The following is a 17,388-nucleotide window of genomic DNA, read 5'->3' as shown; positions in this document are numbered from 1 at the left end:
CTACGTGGCTCGGCTGCCCACGCTGAGGCTGACGCAGGAATACGACTGCGCAAGTGCGGCAGAACTACCCAGATCTGCGAAGTGCCTGTGGCCACTCGTGGCACGACAAGCGACCATCTTTCAAGATAAAAGACGGACTGCTCGGAGCTCCCAGCACTCGGTGGCAGCGGCAGCAGCAGCACGAAAGACAACTGCTTGAAAGTTCCTCTCATTTTTCGCAGGTTGGTGTCGTTCCTTGTTAATGCTTTTATGGATGATGTGCTGCTTGCTGCCACTGCCGCCGTCCTAGTATCCTGATATCGTTTTTTTTTACTGCTGTCTAAACGCACCATGTCGACAGACTTTTGTTCCTCTTGCTATAACAAGTTTACGCCCGATGAATTTTCGGCCACATGTGTTAAATGCAATCAGTTGTACCCTCTCGGAACCTGTGCAGGGTTGACCGCGAAACAGTACAAAACTGAATCGGAGTCAGCCAAGCAGAAATGGGAATGTCCCACATGCAAAAATTGAAAGAGCAAAGGAGACAATCAGGGCGACAAGCTGGCTGGGGACGAGATTGCTTAAATTAAAGCCCTACTCGTTACTATAAATGGAAAAGTAGACGAGCTCATACCGCTTATAGAAAATGTAGCTAGCATTGAAATTGCTGTAGAGCTTATGTCAAAATAGTATGACTAGGTACTAAAAAACTAACCCCTCAGAAAAAAGACACACATGATATTCAAAATTGATTGAAAGTTCTGGAGCAAAAGCGAAACGTTACGAAATGAAGTAAATGATCTTGAATGGAGGGGCACGAGACTGAACCTTGAATTTCATTGGGTTCAAGCCATTGAACCTGTAAATCGGCTAGATAAAATAACGCTTTGGCAGACACGATAGGAGTCTCAAGGCCTTCGAGCGCCGACGTCGATGTAATTTACCGCCAACCTGCAGAGGCCGATAAGATCCCAGGAATAATAGTTTGATACACCAGGCAAGCTGTCAGAGATGAGCGGCTGGTCAGAGATGGACGAAAACAGAAACATTGCGATTATGAGAAATATGGGTGGTCATAGCCTTCATGTGTTGCGACTGCCAAATGACTAGGCAAAACTAAATGCATATTACTATGTCTGGCACAGGAATGGAAAGGTATTCATGCGATAAACAGATGGCCAGTCGGCAATCGTGCGGAATATGCGTGACTTTTCATCATAGCATGTTACAATTTGTCCAACGAACGGGTTTAAAATCTGTTGTCGAAGTTTGAAACGGCTAATAATAGTTACATTCTTCCACAAAAATGTAAACGCGGTTGTAACGAACAACCGCCAAAGTTCACTAAAATGCCTTCATTTAAACGGTCGCTCACGCTGCAACAGAGAGGCAAAAGTGGATTGTTTTATCTCCAGTTTTTCTTTTTTGTTCGATTCTGTCATGTTAACTGAAACTTGGTGTAAAGACGATCAAGATAACTTTCGGTTTTAATGTTATCTGTCCTGCTTTAATCGAAATAATTGTCGTGGTGGCGGAGCCATGCAAATGATGAAGACGAATGCGAACTGTGAACTGCTACATCTTTTTGTACGCTATGTGATTATTTTGAAATATTGTCAGTTCGTGTAAATAAGCATTTGTTTCTGTTTACTACCAGCCCTCAGATGGAAATGCGGCAAACGTTTTCTCATTTTATGGGCAGTTTCTCGATTTTCTTTCTGCAGATAGTGACTGCATCGTCGGCCGGCGACTTTATTAAAGATATGTTGGCAAACAATAACGAAGAAAGAAACATAAAATTGTTTATTACATAAAACAGTTGCGATAATGCAATCGATTACCTGCCCGAATTACGAAAGAAAACAAAACACTGGTAGATCTTTTTGTGAAAAATTTTGATAACACAGACATCACAGCGGGAGTTATACCATGTGGTCTTAGCGACTATCTGCCGATATTTGTAATGGTAACGAAGTAGAATTTAGAGGGATGCAGAAGCCGACCACCTATTTATTTTCAACCTATTGCTATGAGAAATTTAGGCAGTTTCAGAAATGAACTATTGTAGACAAATTTTACATGGCTAATAGAGATAAAGAATGCCGATGAAGGGTACGAAAGGTTTTTGAATCAGTCCCTGCTGATTTATAAGCTACATTTTCAAACAAAATTTTTTATGCTAAGTAAAAAAATCCTTGCATAACTCCAGAACTACGCCGAAACATCAATGAAAAAAGCATGCTTTAGCACCAGTTTATTAAAACAAAAGATCCCAATACTTTAAAGCAATTTAAGACGTATCTCAATCAATTAAACAAGGAGGTTAAAAAAGATCTAGTTAAATTTACTCTGAATTCCTAAGTTGCTTAAAAGAAACTGACCTCGTATGGAGAAGTTGAAATATCTTTTTAAACGCAAAAACATTTGCCGGGAATCGAGAAGTTATCATGTAATGACTGTGAAGTGTCTAGCTGTGCCTTGCAGATTCTAGTAAGAATTTATTTCATTATTCTAATTACGGTATATTTGAAGATTGTTACAATCCTATGCCGGATAGAAATAATTTTTGAGCTTTCCTAAGCCCTCTAACAAAACATAAAGTTGCATCAGTTTTTTCTTCTCATTAGGTAATAGTTAAAGTAGCGATGCTGAAGGAGTTCAGATACGTCGTGTGAAATATATGTTGAATGTCCTATGTCAATATTAAACCCATATTTTTAGCCTTTGCCTAGCAAGTGCATGTTTCCCTCAGCGAATGCAAATCGCTAAAGTAACTATGCTGTTTAAAAAGGATGACTGACATGAATAATTACTGACCCGTCTCCGTCTTACCTATATTTTCGAAAGGCTTCGAGAAGCCTATCTATTATCAGCTTTGCCATTTCTTTGATCTACACAAACCTATTTTACAAATTTGCAAAAGGTCTTCATACTTCCAAAAACGTTTACCACAAAACTTTTAAATCTACCATACAACAGTCACTCGCAAGGTCTTTAACCCAAAACAAACATGATAGCAGAAGTCAAAATTTAGAATTATAAGCTAGCACTTGCTTTCTAGCCCGAATTAAAATACCATCTTGAATCTTTGCATGAGTCGTTGCTAATGGGAAAACACACTGTCTGTTACCCTGCCCGTCATAAAGAGGAGTAAATTGTACCAACTCCTAGAACCAAGTACGCAATGAAAAAATTATCCTTGACCATTCCAACACTATTAAACAGCTATACAAAGTCAGGGACTTACCTGTTTAGAATATCTAAACACGAATTATGACAGCTTCACGCCATACATGCTCAAAAGCTGCACCTGTGTTCCTGTGATATGTATGCTTACTCCTGTGTTTATTGTACTGCTTTGTATCCTCTGTAACTATTCTTTGTTGCTTTATTTTCTTTGTTTCTACTTTATTTTATTTTGGGGCTCCTAAATTGCGTAGGGTTTATATGTATACTTGTGTGTCTCTTTTCGCGCTTTATTGTTGCCCTGTAAGGCGGCTATGGGCTTTGTAGAGCAGCCGTTTAGGAGCAGCGTTTGCCCACAATCTCCTCTATCATCTAGATGGAAATAAAGAATGTTATTATTATTATTATTAGTATTAAGATAACATCTAAAATACGGTGAGGTGTCAATCTTGAATTAAGTACTAATCTCTAAAGGAGACAACTTATTTTTTACCTAACCTAAGATGGTGTGTGTACATACCCCCCCCCCCCCTCCCCAAGATGAAAACAAAGTAGGCATAAGAAAGAGTATGTCAAAGTTGAGATTAAAGTACGGTGGTTAAAGGGCTGTAATGTTTGTAGCATCTAGGGTGCTTAACGAGTGGAAGAAGTTATGGGCGGTGTTCATACCGCGGCCGCTTACAGCAGCTCACAGCAGATACTCAAAGAAGCAAGATAGTGGGAAAATAAATTAAGGCTTAAGGGTTATAATTATTATCCGTCTTTGTTCCGGACGCTGTTGTTAAAAATTCCCGCTGTAATTATCTGGATCGAAACCTGAACCCGCCGTATCCCACAGTAGCTAAAGAAGCCCTCTCAATGTTCCCGAATAACGAATTCATGGTTCCACATAAACACCCAGAGTTATATCCATTCAAGTTTCATGTTTAATTTATGGGATTTAACATCCGAAAGCGACTCACGCTATGAGAGATGTTGTTGTGGAAGGTTCTACAAAATTTCGACCATTTCGACAAGTTCGTTAACCTGAAATGAAATCGTGCGTGGAGCACACAGATGATTGCCTCCATAGTAAAGCAGCTGCCACGGCCAGGATTCGATCCCTCATCCTCGCGAAGAGCAGACGAGCAACCTAATCCCTACACCACCACAGCGGGTAGTGTCTATGTTGATTTTCAAGCGCTCCAGTGAAGAAAAATACAAAACGATTGGAGCCTAGGATGGAGCGTTACCACCAATAAATGGCCCTCGATGAAAACAGTTATGCTCAAATCGTGTAAACTGTAATAGAGGAAAGCTACAGCAAAGTCTGAACGAATTATTTATATTTATGAGCCGCCAAGGTGGTTGAAATTTGAGAAATCCACTACGGCGTCTCAGCCTACGGCGCTTTTGGACGTTACACGGCATATACCAAACCAAACCATATTTAGTTTAGGGATTTAAACTTACAGATGCATTCAGGGAATTATATAAATCACCGTTTGAAAAGATTAATGCCTAGATATCTATGAATTTAATAAGTGTTGAAACCACAGCTTCTTCCATCCGCTGCTCGCTGCTGCTTATTGTTTATCCATCATGAATATACGTATTAGGGCAAAACAACGATTATAGGTGCTTAATTGATCATGGAGGGGTTATCTAGTAAACTGATCTTGGTTTTTAAAAGCTACAGAGTATCCTGCGGAACGCAGGTGTTCTGGGGTTAGTAGACGCCACTAGGGCCTAAATGCTTTACTCATGGTGCTTACGTTAACAGCTATACTGTGGTAAAAGATTTACCGCTTTTTTTTTCCTTTTAGCACGTGTTTCCGATTGCTGCACCAACGAGGACGCCGTGATATTATAACAGGAAAACAAGAGCTGCTCTGGTGAGTGAATGCTGGCAAAACAGCAACATTTGAAAAGCAAAATTTTAACAGAGTCAGCTTGCTGTTGAGACAATTAGAAAGAAACCATCTCCTGTCATCACATCAAGCTCAGCACAGCTGTATTTACCTCTCCTCGTCAACGCCTCAGTTTTTGTACCTCTTTCTTTCTTTCTTCCTTTCTTTCTTTCTTTCTTTCTTTCTTTCTTTCTTTCTTTCTTTCTTTCTTTCTTTCTTTCTTTCTTTCTTTCTTTCTTTCTTTCTTTCTTTCTTTCTTTCTTTCTTTCTTTCTTTCTTTCTTTCTTATGTCCTTGTGTTGTCGTTAGAGCAGAGGACTTCACCAGTAATAATGAGTCTTCTAGACGTTAAAGGAATGTGAACATTGCTTAGAACAATCTAAGACTCTAAGTGTCCAATTGGTTCAATATTCATCAACATCACGAGCCCATGCAATTTTGTGTAAAAGAAATACTCCTCATCATTTATTTAAAATTATTCAAGACCCACACCAGCTGTCTGCAACAAAGGACAAACTTTTCTCCATATGTGCTCAGATTAAGGATCTCCATGTATTATAAATTGCGAATGCCTGTAGATCCGGGCTCAGTATATCAATATCCTCCTTAAAGCACTCATTATCAGTATTATCACCATTATATTTTATCCAGGGGTTTTGAAATGGCTCTAGAAAAAACAGTTTAATGTTTTGAGCTTCCTCAGTTTTACCATATGGGTGTTTTTGCACAAAGTATTAACATAATTAATCTTCTATCTCTTCCTATTAGAATTTTTCTTTATGTCGAGTCCGTTAGCAGTTTTTAATGTTCGTTTTTTTTTAGGGAAGAGCAAACAAATAGCACAGCTATGAATTTTTAACGACTTTTACAGTGCAACATAAAATCTGCACTTGTTCCCTTTGTAAATTTTTATTCCTAATCTGTGTTTTGCAGGTGCTAAAAGGCCTTTCAAGTTTACTGCCCTCTAGGAACAGAAGTATTTCGCACCTTTGCTTGACAAAATGACTGCAGCTGTGTTGTTTAAGTCACCCCTCTTGCTCTTGGCACACGTGTACCTCCTTTCAGATCAAACATACTCAAATGAATTGAGCCTTTGCTATACCGCAGAAGAACTAGCACGTGTTCTCCTCGCACGTACTACTTCAAACTCTCATGTGGCATTCTTCACAAGTAACCGCCAAATAGAGAGAAGTGACAGAATACTGATGAGAACGTTTCCCGGAAAAGTAACTAGGTGGGCGCGAACCATGACTGGTTTAGAAAAGTATGTTCTGGCAAACAGAGCAGTGAACGTCGGAACCGTGGTTGTATTCATGGGTTCACCGAGCGAAAAGATTGCATTCGTAAAGAAGGTCTTATACACACCCACCCGGCCACGCCTATTAGACTGGGTTATATTCCATGACACAGATGATGTCGCGAAGAAAGAAAATCTGTTTTCGTTCCAAATTCGTTCACGCTACTTTTTCTGCGACGGAAGCCCTCTGGTTTCAGTTCCGTATAAGGCAAACAGTCCTTGCTCTGGGCCTCATGTTTCTATCTTGTCTACAAACTGTTTGCTGGAAACCCGAGGAAAAGAGTCGGCACTCCGCTTTCCTACGTCAATGAATGAAATAACTGTCACTTGTTTCCCTCATCCTTCTGCTCCTGGAAGCTGCGACTGGCCAGGAGGAGAGTCAGCGATACTAACCGCACTCAATGCCCTTAATGTAACCACCAGAATGGTCACCTACCAGGACGATAGCACAGCGGGCATGGCAGTAATTAATGGATACATTGACATCCTTTTGAGAATATTTATGCCTCATCCTCGGTTTTTTGAACTTCTACGCTACCCACCAACTTTGACCGTCACGCAAGAATTTTTTTACACGTGGAAAGATCCGGAGTTGACACATGTCTCGTTCTCTTACGTATTGACCCAGTCGAAGTCGGGCTTTATATTTGCACTGTTGGTTCTACTGGCATGCTGGCTGGCATTAACTCTTAGACACCTGTTTGAGTTGGGAACCAAATGCATGGAAGCAAGTATGGATTATGGAATGTTTCTTATCGCATCGCTTCTGTCTACATCAGCACCAATTCACTTGGAAAAATGCCGTACTTCTAAAAGCTTTCTCCCAGGTCGTTATGTGCTTCTGTTTATTTGGGTAATTGGAACAATGCCTCTCTCTGTGTACTTTCGAGGAGAACTCACCTCTCGCCTTAGTGTGGTAGTTCCGCAAAATTTCCTCGATACCATGGAAGAGCTGGAGTCGGCTTTAGACGAAGGTCAACTGAAGCCCTGTTTCATTGGGGAGGGAGCCGAATTCCTTGGTGTAGATGACAATACACCCGCTGGTTCACCTCTTGTGGAGAAGATTCGTCGAGCTTACAATAGCGCAAAACATCCTAAGAGTCTCTTTTCCAAAGGCACCGAAGGTTGTCTTCTCTGCGCAAAGCGGAAAGGGTTCACTTGTCTTCCATCTGGGCTGCCCAACTGTGGCAAACAACGCTATAAAATCGAGTATGTAGAATCGCAGGATTCGTTTGCCGCTTCGCCGGGGACTACAATGGTGAGGAAGGACTTTCTTTACGGGCGAATATATGGCAACATTTTGAGCCGCCTAGTCGAGACATCCTTGTATCGCTTACCTGAGTGCTCGTTTAAAGAGGAAGCCTCCATTGCGGCTTTGCGAGATGAGTACAACAAGAAAGCGCGTATCACGCAAATTTCTCACCACCGCGGGTTTTTTATCTGTTTTTGTGGGATGCTGTCGTGCTCATTTGCGGTGTTCTTAATGGAGATGGCATTCGGCTATAAATGCATACTGCCCACATTCTTCCGCAGTAAAGAGCGATTTTAATTGTTGACATTTATAAACTAGCAACGCACATGCCTCTCCTAATGAATATATAGAGAGCTAGACTATTGACGAGCTGCTGAATAGACATGTCACATGCTGTCTAGCTCATTTGCTGTGTTCTTAATGAAGGTGGCATTCGGCTATAAATGCATACTGCCCACATTCTTAAGCAGTAAAGAGCGATTTTAATTGTCGATGTTATAAACTACCAGCGCTCATGCCTCTGCTAATGAATATATAGAGAGACTATTGGCGAGCTCCTGAATGGACACGTCACCCGTCAGTACTCTGGACGGCCTCCGAAAACCTGAGTGACTGTTTTGTGTTGTGCGTTCAAACAATATGTGTATTGTTAAGCGGGGATCCAGGCACTGGTAGCGGGCACTGGTGACGAGGAAGACAGGAGCGGTGGTGACTTAACTTGTAGACAGCTAGTCCGCCAATGCACTTCCTCTTCCTCAGTGATCTGTGGGCATAATCGGACCTTCTTAACAATCTGGCCCTTGCAGAAAAGAGGAGCAGTCCTGGCGACTCATGCAGACGAAAAGATAGCGGGATTGTAATAAGGCTTCAAACGGTCGACGTGAACGATGTCACGCCCACGGCGGCGAAGGTCGGTGGAAGCAGTAATGAAGGATGGTGGTAGGGGCGGTAGGGGAAGGTGTTGTCGAGTGTAGACGAAGGTTAACGTCCGTACAGCCACAGATATGGCGAGCATCGAGTAGTTAATTGAACGGCGGTGTTATAGGCCATAGGAGAATCTCGTCACAATAGGTGTGATCGGAGGCGACGTACTTTGACATCATGTCACGCAATGTGCGATTGAAGCGCTCTTTGAGGTCATTGGTTTGAGGGTGGTATGCGCTGTTTGTCCGGTGGATGGTCTGACATTCGCGCAAGAGCGCTTCGACAACATCGGATAAGAAGGATTTGCCTCGATCACTTAAAAGTTCACGGGGGGCCCCGTACCGCAAAATAAAATGACGAAGAAGAAAAGACGCGATATAAGGTCCGGTGGCCTCCTTAAGTGCTGCTGTCTCCGCATAGCGAGTAAGGTGATCGACGGCTACGATGATCCAATGATTCTCTGCAGGTGGATACAGAAGAGGTCTACACAAATCTATGCTAACTCGACCGTATGGTCCATATGGGCACGGAAGATGCTGTAGTGGAGCCGGATGATGGTGAGGAGGAGGCTTGCGACGCTGGCAATCGATGCACGAACGCACATACTGATGAAGGTATACATACCGCGTCAGTAAAAGCGTTGTCGCAACCGTTCAAAAGGTAAACACTCCCATATGGCCACACTGCGGATTGTAAAAGTAAGATGCGTAGATATCACAACGGAGCTGGCGAGGTACGGCGAGTAGCCACTTATGGCCATTTGTCTTATAGTTGCGTCGATAGAGGAGACGGTCACAAAGGCCGAAATGCTGCGCTTGACGACGAGGGGCGCGAGTAGCCGGCGAAAGTGACGAGTTCGTAGGAAGATCAATTAGCGAAGTTATTCACGGATCCTTGCGCTGTTCCGATTGCATGTCGTCGATGGATAGGGGACAACGGAGCGTCAGGCGGCACCGGCGAGCGATATAAAGCGTCTTCGTCGGAGTGCTAGCGCCCTATACGATGCATGACTCGGATATCAAACTCTTGTAGTCTAAGCGACCAGCGGGCGACAGGGCCGATGGGGTCCTTTAGTGAAGACAATTGTCAACACAAAGCGTGGTGGTTCGTAACAACATTAAATCAGCGCCTATACAAGTATGGCCGAAATTTTTGAAGCGGCCAAACATTGGCCAAGCATTCCTTTTCTGTCACAGAGCCTTGGTCAAAGTTAGACTTGCGCACGCCACAATGTGTTCATCAACACCGGGTTTTCGTTGGCCAAGAACTGCGCCAAGGCCGGCGTTGCTGGCATCGGTGTGCAGTTCAGTAGGAGCAGCCGGGTCAAAATGGCAGAATACGGGGGGTGATGTAAGTTTTGTGCGCAGGTTTGTAAAAGCAGTATCGCACGCCAGCGACCAGGCAGAAAGATCCTTGTGAGCGCCGAGAAGTCTCGTCAGAGGGGCAATGATGGTCGCAAAGTTACGAACGAAACGCCTAAAATAGGAGCACCAGCCTATAAAGCTCCGTAGTTGCTTGATAGATGTAGACTTCGGGAACTCGGCGACGGCGCGGAGTTTTGACTGATCAGGAAGAACGCTATCCTTGGACACTGAATTCCCTAAAATAGTGAGTTGATGAGCGGAAAAATGGCACTTCTTCAGATTGAGCTGCAGACCGGCGTCGCGAAGACAATGCAAGGCAGTTTCAAGGGGAGTTAGGTGGGTCGCAAAATTCGCTGGAAATACGACTTCATCATCTATGTAGCAGATACATGAGTGCCACTTCAAACCACGGAGAATATTTTCCATCGTTCGTTCAAAGGTGGCGGGCGCGTTACACAGCCCAAACGGCATGACATATAACTCGTAGAGGCAGTCGGGAGTGACGAAAAGCTGTGTTGGGGCGATTGTCATCAGCCATTGGAACTTGGCAGTAGCCAGATTCTAAATCTATGGAAGAAAAAATTCCGCTCCATGCAAAGTGTCCAGCGCGTCGTCTATGCGTGGTAGCGGATAGACATCCTTTCGTGTGATTGCATTAAGGCGGCGCACAAAATCGAATAGACCCGTCTTTCTGCTTGACTAAAACGACCGGGGACGCCCAAGGGCTACTGGAAGGCTGAATGACACCTCTACTGAGCATCTCGTTGACTTGCTCATCAAGAATGCGGCGGTCTGAGGCTGAGATACGATAAGGACGTTTGCGTAATGGGGCGTGCTTACCAGAATAGATGTGGTGGGCAACAGCTAATGTCCAACCCAAGAATGGCTGCTGGTTGTCAAAGGACGCTCAGAGTCGATTCAGCAATTCGAGCAGCTTGGTGCGTTGATCTGGAGCGAGAGCACTGTCGATGGCTTCGTCGAAGGCAGCCAGAGGCGATAAAGACGACGAGGACCGAGGTGGGCTAAGGGCATTGTCGCTGTCGGAGATTGTGTCGGCACAGGTGGAAGGAAACGGCGGGACGGGAACAAAATGTTCTGCTCGAACAGGCTCGGCATGCCCAACGCACTCGCCACGTTGCAACGTGAGTGGTTAGAACGAATTGTTACTAATGGGTAGTTCGGTGCGGCCCCTTCGTACACTAAGGACGTCGCAGAGGAAGGGAAGACGGCGTCGCGAGAAGAAAAGGGAAGATGGGGTGAAGAGCACTGTACAATCTTGAAGAGAGGCACAGTTTATAGGCACAATCGCAGCAGATGAAGGCGGGATATCAGTATCATCTGCAACCTAGCATTTGGCTTCCCTGAGAACGTTAGTGGCTGTCGGTGAGATCCACAGCGGAGAACGCTTTACTTCGACATGAGCGCAATGAATTACGGCACGATTGGAACACAAGAAGTCCCATCCTAAAATAATGTCTTGGGAGCAGTCACGGAGAACTATAATACTGATGACATAGAGAACCCCCTGAATGGTGACACGAGCCGTGCAAGTACCGAGCGGTTCAATGTGCTTAGCAATGGAGGTGCGCAAAGAAACACCAGAATACGGCAGAATAATTTTCGTAACAAGCGGCACAGTCTAACGTCAATAACCGACACAGCAGCACCAATATATATAAGCTCAAGAGTACAAACATGTTCAATGGTAAGTTCGATTAAATTGTTCGGTGCCGAAGCAGGGCTTGCACTGGTCGACGAAAGCGCAGTTCTTGCCTGAGGAACTGCGTCGGGTAAGTTTCTGGCATTATAGAGGTAGAGCGACGACACGAAGAGGCTGAGCGTAGGTCGTTGGAGAAGTGGTCAAAGTGGGACGAGGGCTGAGGTGGCCCACGGGTTGGGGACGGCGGCTGCGCGTAGGGTACCGGGCTCTGATCGAAACATACGGGGCCGGGCGACGGCCGCACAGGCGTGCAACATGGAGAGTAAGACCGCGTGCAAAGCAAATGGGCCGGTTGTCAGATGTGCGCCGAGGGCGTAGATAGGTGGTGCAACGGCTGAGTTAAAAATGCCCGCTGGGGCGGACCGTACGATGGAAAAGGCTTAGGAGGGGGTGGTCTTGCAGCAACCTCAGCATAAGACAGTGGAGTGGGTCCGGGCGTCGGGACAGCATCAGCATGAATGAGCGGAGCTGTTAATGTAGCGCCATGAAGAGTAGGTTGTCAAGGGGGCGGAACTGCGCCGGCTACTTGTTCCTGAATAACCTGGCGTATGGTCGGAGCCAGGTGTGAGCTTAAATGCGGAGCGTTTGGAATTACCGATAATTGCCGTGCAACTTCTTTCCGTACGAAGCCTTATTTTCTTGAATAAGCGGGGTGCTGACAGTGGCATCAGACATAGCCGAGATCGTGGCTTCTGGTTGTCGAGGAACGATGGCATGGCGACGAAGGTCGTCGTAAAGTTGACACATCGTGACAACATCACTTACAGTCCGGGGCTCGTTTGCTAGGAGAATGTTGAATACACCTTCGCTGATGCCCATCATGACGTGGCGAATCTTCTGGGCTTCAGTCATCAATGCATTTACACGGTAGCACAAATCTAAAAGCTCTTCGATGTAGCTACTGAAGGTTACTTCTGAAGGTTACTACTTGAAGGTTACTACTGCATCCGCTCGCTAAAACGATGTTCGGTGCGAAGCTTGCGGACCGCAGGGCGATCGAAGACATCCACAAAGCGAGACGAACTAGGCCCAAGTGGGGATGTCAGCCTCGTGATTTGTGTACCACAACTTCGCTAATTGATCTTCTTACGAACTCGTCATTTTCCCCGGCTACTTGCGCCCTTCATCATCAAGCGCAGCATTTCGCCCTTCGTGACCGTGACCTCTATCGACGCAACTATATACCAAATGACCGTAAGTGGCTAATTGTTGTATATAACATAACGTCGTATGTAACATAAACATAATAACATCTTGAATTGAGAGTCTTTCCCCTTTTTAATGATGCCTACTGTAGGTGCATTCTGATTGAATTGTGAAACAAAGCATAACTTGACCCCTCCGAATGCTAGGATCAAATCGAAATCTTGCTTTTTTTTACCAGGTTTGTTGGTCTATTTAGTGCTATGTTTAAATAATTCTTTTTTATTCATTTGTCCTGCATTGTCAGCTGCGAAATGTACTCAGTGTGTCGTTCAAAGGCATGAATTTAAACCACTGATTTAGCTCCCGAATGCTATTACGCTATGAAGGATGGAGTAACGGAGTCTCCCTGAAATTTTTGCCTGTCTAAAGTTTTTTTTTACCTTGCGCTGATATCGCGCAGTAGACTGGCTCCTGGCGTTTCGCAAATGCTATTGATAAATTATGTCGAAGAAGGCTGTAACCTTCGTTTAAGTGCATTAAAAGGATTTTTACAGGCTCTCGTTCAACAACGGAGTTCTGAATGACAGTGAGAGGGCAGAAATTTTTTCAAGCATACTTCCCTGAAACCACAGAGCACATCGTAATTTTTTAATTTACTAACTCACTGTCCGCGAAGGAATCAGAGATGAATCGTTGAAGTAGCGCAGTTGTAGACCAAGAAGGTAAAGCTTTCCATTCGGATATAGTTCTGGGAAGTAACTATTTTTAAATTTGTTTATGCGGGCTAAAATTGGTGCCAGTGAGTGTTCCTGCGTATCTCTGGTTCTCATCGTACAATGAGCTTTGACGCATTTCGGCAACCTCGTTTTTATTTTTCCTTGTAGGCAGTGATGAAGCAAGATGAGGCGACTAACCTTCCTTCGAGATTCTATGGTGTGCATGTTGTGTTGTTTCATAAGCGTAGATGGTGAATCATGTCTCCTATATTTGCCAGATATAACTTCCACAGCTTTTCTTTGCACACGCTCGAGTTGTATGATATCTTTCTTATTATGGGGGTCCATACAACCGCCGCATACACAAGTTTAACTCTTACGCAGTTGTTATAGGCAAGACGCTTAGTACTGGCAGGAGCATTCCTAAGTTTTCGCTTAACAACCCACAGTTTGCGAAGTGCAGTTAGCGGAAGTTTCTGATACGTGTTTCAACAAAGTTAATTTATTTGTAAGCGTAACACCCAAGTATTTATATGGCTCTACTTGTAAGATATTATTGTTGTTAAGCTGATATGTAAAGGAACACGGGTATAGTTTTCTTGTTACTCTTAAAAGTACCGTTTTATCAATGTTTAGCTGCATACCCCAATCTGTACACCAGTGGGAAATAGCTTCTAAAGTACCCGGATTATTTCTTGATCCTTTGTGCACGCAATTTCTTTAGATACAACACAGTCGTCGGCAAATAATTGGGCAGAAACCTGTGCAGGAATAACATCTAACAGGTTATTGATGAAAATTAAAAAAAGGAGCGGGCCCTAGACACTTCCCTGAAGCACACCAGAAGTAACATCTAACATCCCAGAAGAACAGTTCCTGATTGTGACGTAGTGTTTCCTATCACTAGGTAAGGATTGATCCAGTAGACAATACTTTGAGGAATACCAGTACATTCCTTTTTCAACAACAGTTTTGCATTCGAAACCCGGTCAAAAGCTCTAGAGATGTCTAGGAACAACACATCGAGTTGACCGCTGCCGTCCAACACACATCGCAGTTCATGCACAGTCGATAGCTGTTGTGTGACAGTTGATAGCCCTCTTCGAAAGCCATGTTGGAATTCAGATAACACCTTGTTGCCTTCCAAGTGTTGCCAAATATATGATGCTATAATTTGTTCCAGCTTTTTACAGCACCTACATGGGATCAAGATTGGTCGATAATTCGCGTCAGATAACGGTTCACCTTTTTTGAAAACTGGGACAACACGTGCCGTGTGCCATAGTGCTGGTGTTTCACCTGAGTCTACCGATAACTGGAAAAGGCTAGTCAAAAATGCCGATATTTGTTCGGCGTAATGCTTTAGAAGGGCATTTTGTATTTCATCCGGTCCTGCTGATTTGCTATCGTCAAGTTCTAGAAGCATGACAAAGACTCCTTCACAATTTACTTTATGCTTTGCGATTCTGTACAGATTGAACAGTGAAGTTCGTATTTTTCAGGCTTTGAAAAAATGCTCTGGAAATACGTGTTAAAGTGTTCCGTTATCTCCCGAGAGTCAGCAGTTGAAGTTTTGCCAATATTTACTTTCTCAATGTCAAGATTGCTGTTTTTTAAATAACCCCAAACCTTTTGGACATCGTTGCTAATGAACTTGTTTAGACCATCGGAGAAGTGACTTCTTTTTGATTCGTTCATTTGACGCAACATTTCATATTTTATGTTAGCAAAAAAGGGCGTTGACTCCTTGTTTTGCCCTTAGCCTCCTAATTGTACGCTTAATGGGAATAATTTCCCTGGTTATCCAAGGGTTACGGCTACGCTTGCGGACATGTTTCGATGGGACAAGCCTATCGATACAAAACCTAACTGCACCAAAAAATTTTGCCCACAAAGCTTCGACATCATCTTCAGCTGCATTAAGAACCAAGTCCAGGTAGTCAATAATCGAGGTGTCATCTGTCCGAAAGAAATCTTTTCTCTGAACTGATTTAAGCGGTTTAGCTTGCTAAGATGGTAATATGAAGGACAAGTATATTGGCTTATGGTCCGATATTCCGCTTTCAACTTTCACGGACGCTTCTTGAAATATTTCGGTAATAAACAAAAGATCCAGAAGACAGGTGCCACGAGTGGATTCATGCCCCGTTTGCTGTAAGTTTATTGAAAACATAATATCTGAAAGCGTATCACTCCCCAAGAAAGTTGCATAATTGATATGGTTCCAGTTAAACGAAGGAAATTTAAAGTCACCTATAACGTTTTTACCTCATAGCCAAAGAAGATTGTCAAATAGATTAGACATGCACATATCACCTGCATTTGGGGGGCACGCAATGGATTGAAGGTAGACGGATGCCTTCATCCGGTACACAAAACCATGAAGGATACCTGGAATTGAGTCACAGTGCCGTAACACACGCTAGCTGCTGACATATAGAGCCACGCTTTAACCAAGCCGTATGAATGTTCCGGCGTGGCCTATAGGTAACGTGAATCCAAGGATCCTTGCCTCCCGGTTTCTATATCAGCCTCCAGTAAGAAAAAGAAGGCCCCATTTCGGCAACTCCTACCAAACGAAACACCCGGCAACCCATTGTTCGATCAGTGCGCGGCAATGAAAGCTGGCAGTTATGATTCCACAGCGCCATGCTATGCTATTTTTACATCACAATGCGGACGATGAACCCGAAGTCTGATTTTGTGATGAAATGACAATTCACGTTCTCGCGGCAAGAGTACCGATCCTATATTTGCATCCAGCTAATTCTTCAGCACTGTCGTTAGATTATAAGAACAATGACTTTGGTTGGGGCTTTTGTTGAAGAATTTGCTTTAGATATTATACACTAAACTTTTCGCAGTATTCTCTTACGAGCTGCTAAGTACAACACAACTAAAAGCTACCAAACAATCCACTTGGAAAAGCGAGCGAACGATATGTACTCCTTTGATCGTCACCCCCAAAACAACAATTGGAGCTTGCTTTAGGCATATCATACATCAGAGATAAAGTTTATTACTCTTCAGATTTTCTTTCCGCTGAAGTGTAACCACAAAAAAGGAAAATAAAGACATTCTGCACGCGACATCGCAAGCCACGCACCTTCCGCCCGAACCAGTACTGCTTGACCAATGAGAAGGGCGAGCCAGATTCTGCCCTAATCTTTCTAAGAGAGCAATTGTACGCAAAGCGTAAAGAGTTTTTTCCCCGAATAGCTGTCGCGGTAGCCCAAAATTAGAAACGCGACGTCAGGTACAACATGCTCCTGATTTTTTGTCCAACTCGCGACGCAATCGAGCTTTGTTCAGCATTCAGGGTATGTCATACCATTTCACTTACCAATAGGCCACAGTCGTCTACGCAACTTCGACGCTAGTTTGCGTTAGGTATTCAAGTCGAAGACATAGGGCCTAACGAAACGCTAAATGCCCACTGAGACGTGAGGCACTTACCTCGCATTTCCCTATCCTAAACCAAACTCAAACAAAATAAATAAATATTTTCGCGGAATGAAATGGTGGTGGTAAATGCGCTTCGCGTCTACTCCTAGGCGGCCGAAGTTTGAGATCGTCCTAAGGTTTAAATTAGTATTTTTACATTTTGCATAAAATATCCATTGAAAAACTTCTGCAAGACATACGTACAGTGAGTGCATGCACAAGCTACTTCGAATATATCAGGCATCGAAAATATCTTCGGGTAGAAAAGTTCCTTCATACTCTTTTGATTCCAATAACCAAGACTAAGCCATGACTTGCAAAATCTGTTCACATGAGATCCGGTGCGCAAGATGAGGAACAGAATCGCATCATCCTCCTCATCAGCCTGACTATGACCCACTGCAGGGCGAAGGCTTCTCCCATATTTCTCCAATTAACCCGGGTCTGTGCTAGCCGCATCCTCTTCACC

General features: G+C 43.9%; 1 long non-coding RNA gene across 1 annotated transcript; it reads left to right on the top strand.

Moving 5' to 3' along the window:
• Positions 1 to 8,291, top strand: LOC146176999 (uncharacterized). The gene is made up of 3 exons (XR_014701598.1): positions 1 to 221; positions 4,974 to 5,042; positions 5,990 to 8,291. It is a non-coding gene; the product is annotated as an uncharacterized LOC146176999 (long non-coding RNA).
• Positions 8,292 to 17,388: the final 9,097 nt, after the last annotated feature.

Source organism: Amblyomma maculatum, chromosome 10, assembly GCF_055883805.1.
Source record: "Amblyomma maculatum isolate TAMU_Amacu chromosome 10, ASM5588380v1, whole genome shotgun sequence".
Lineage (NCBI taxonomy): Eukaryota > Metazoa > Arthropoda > Arachnida > Ixodida > Ixodidae > Amblyomma > Amblyomma maculatum.
Note: the sequence above shows the minus strand (reverse complement) of the source record. Positions and strands in the feature narration are given on the sequence as shown.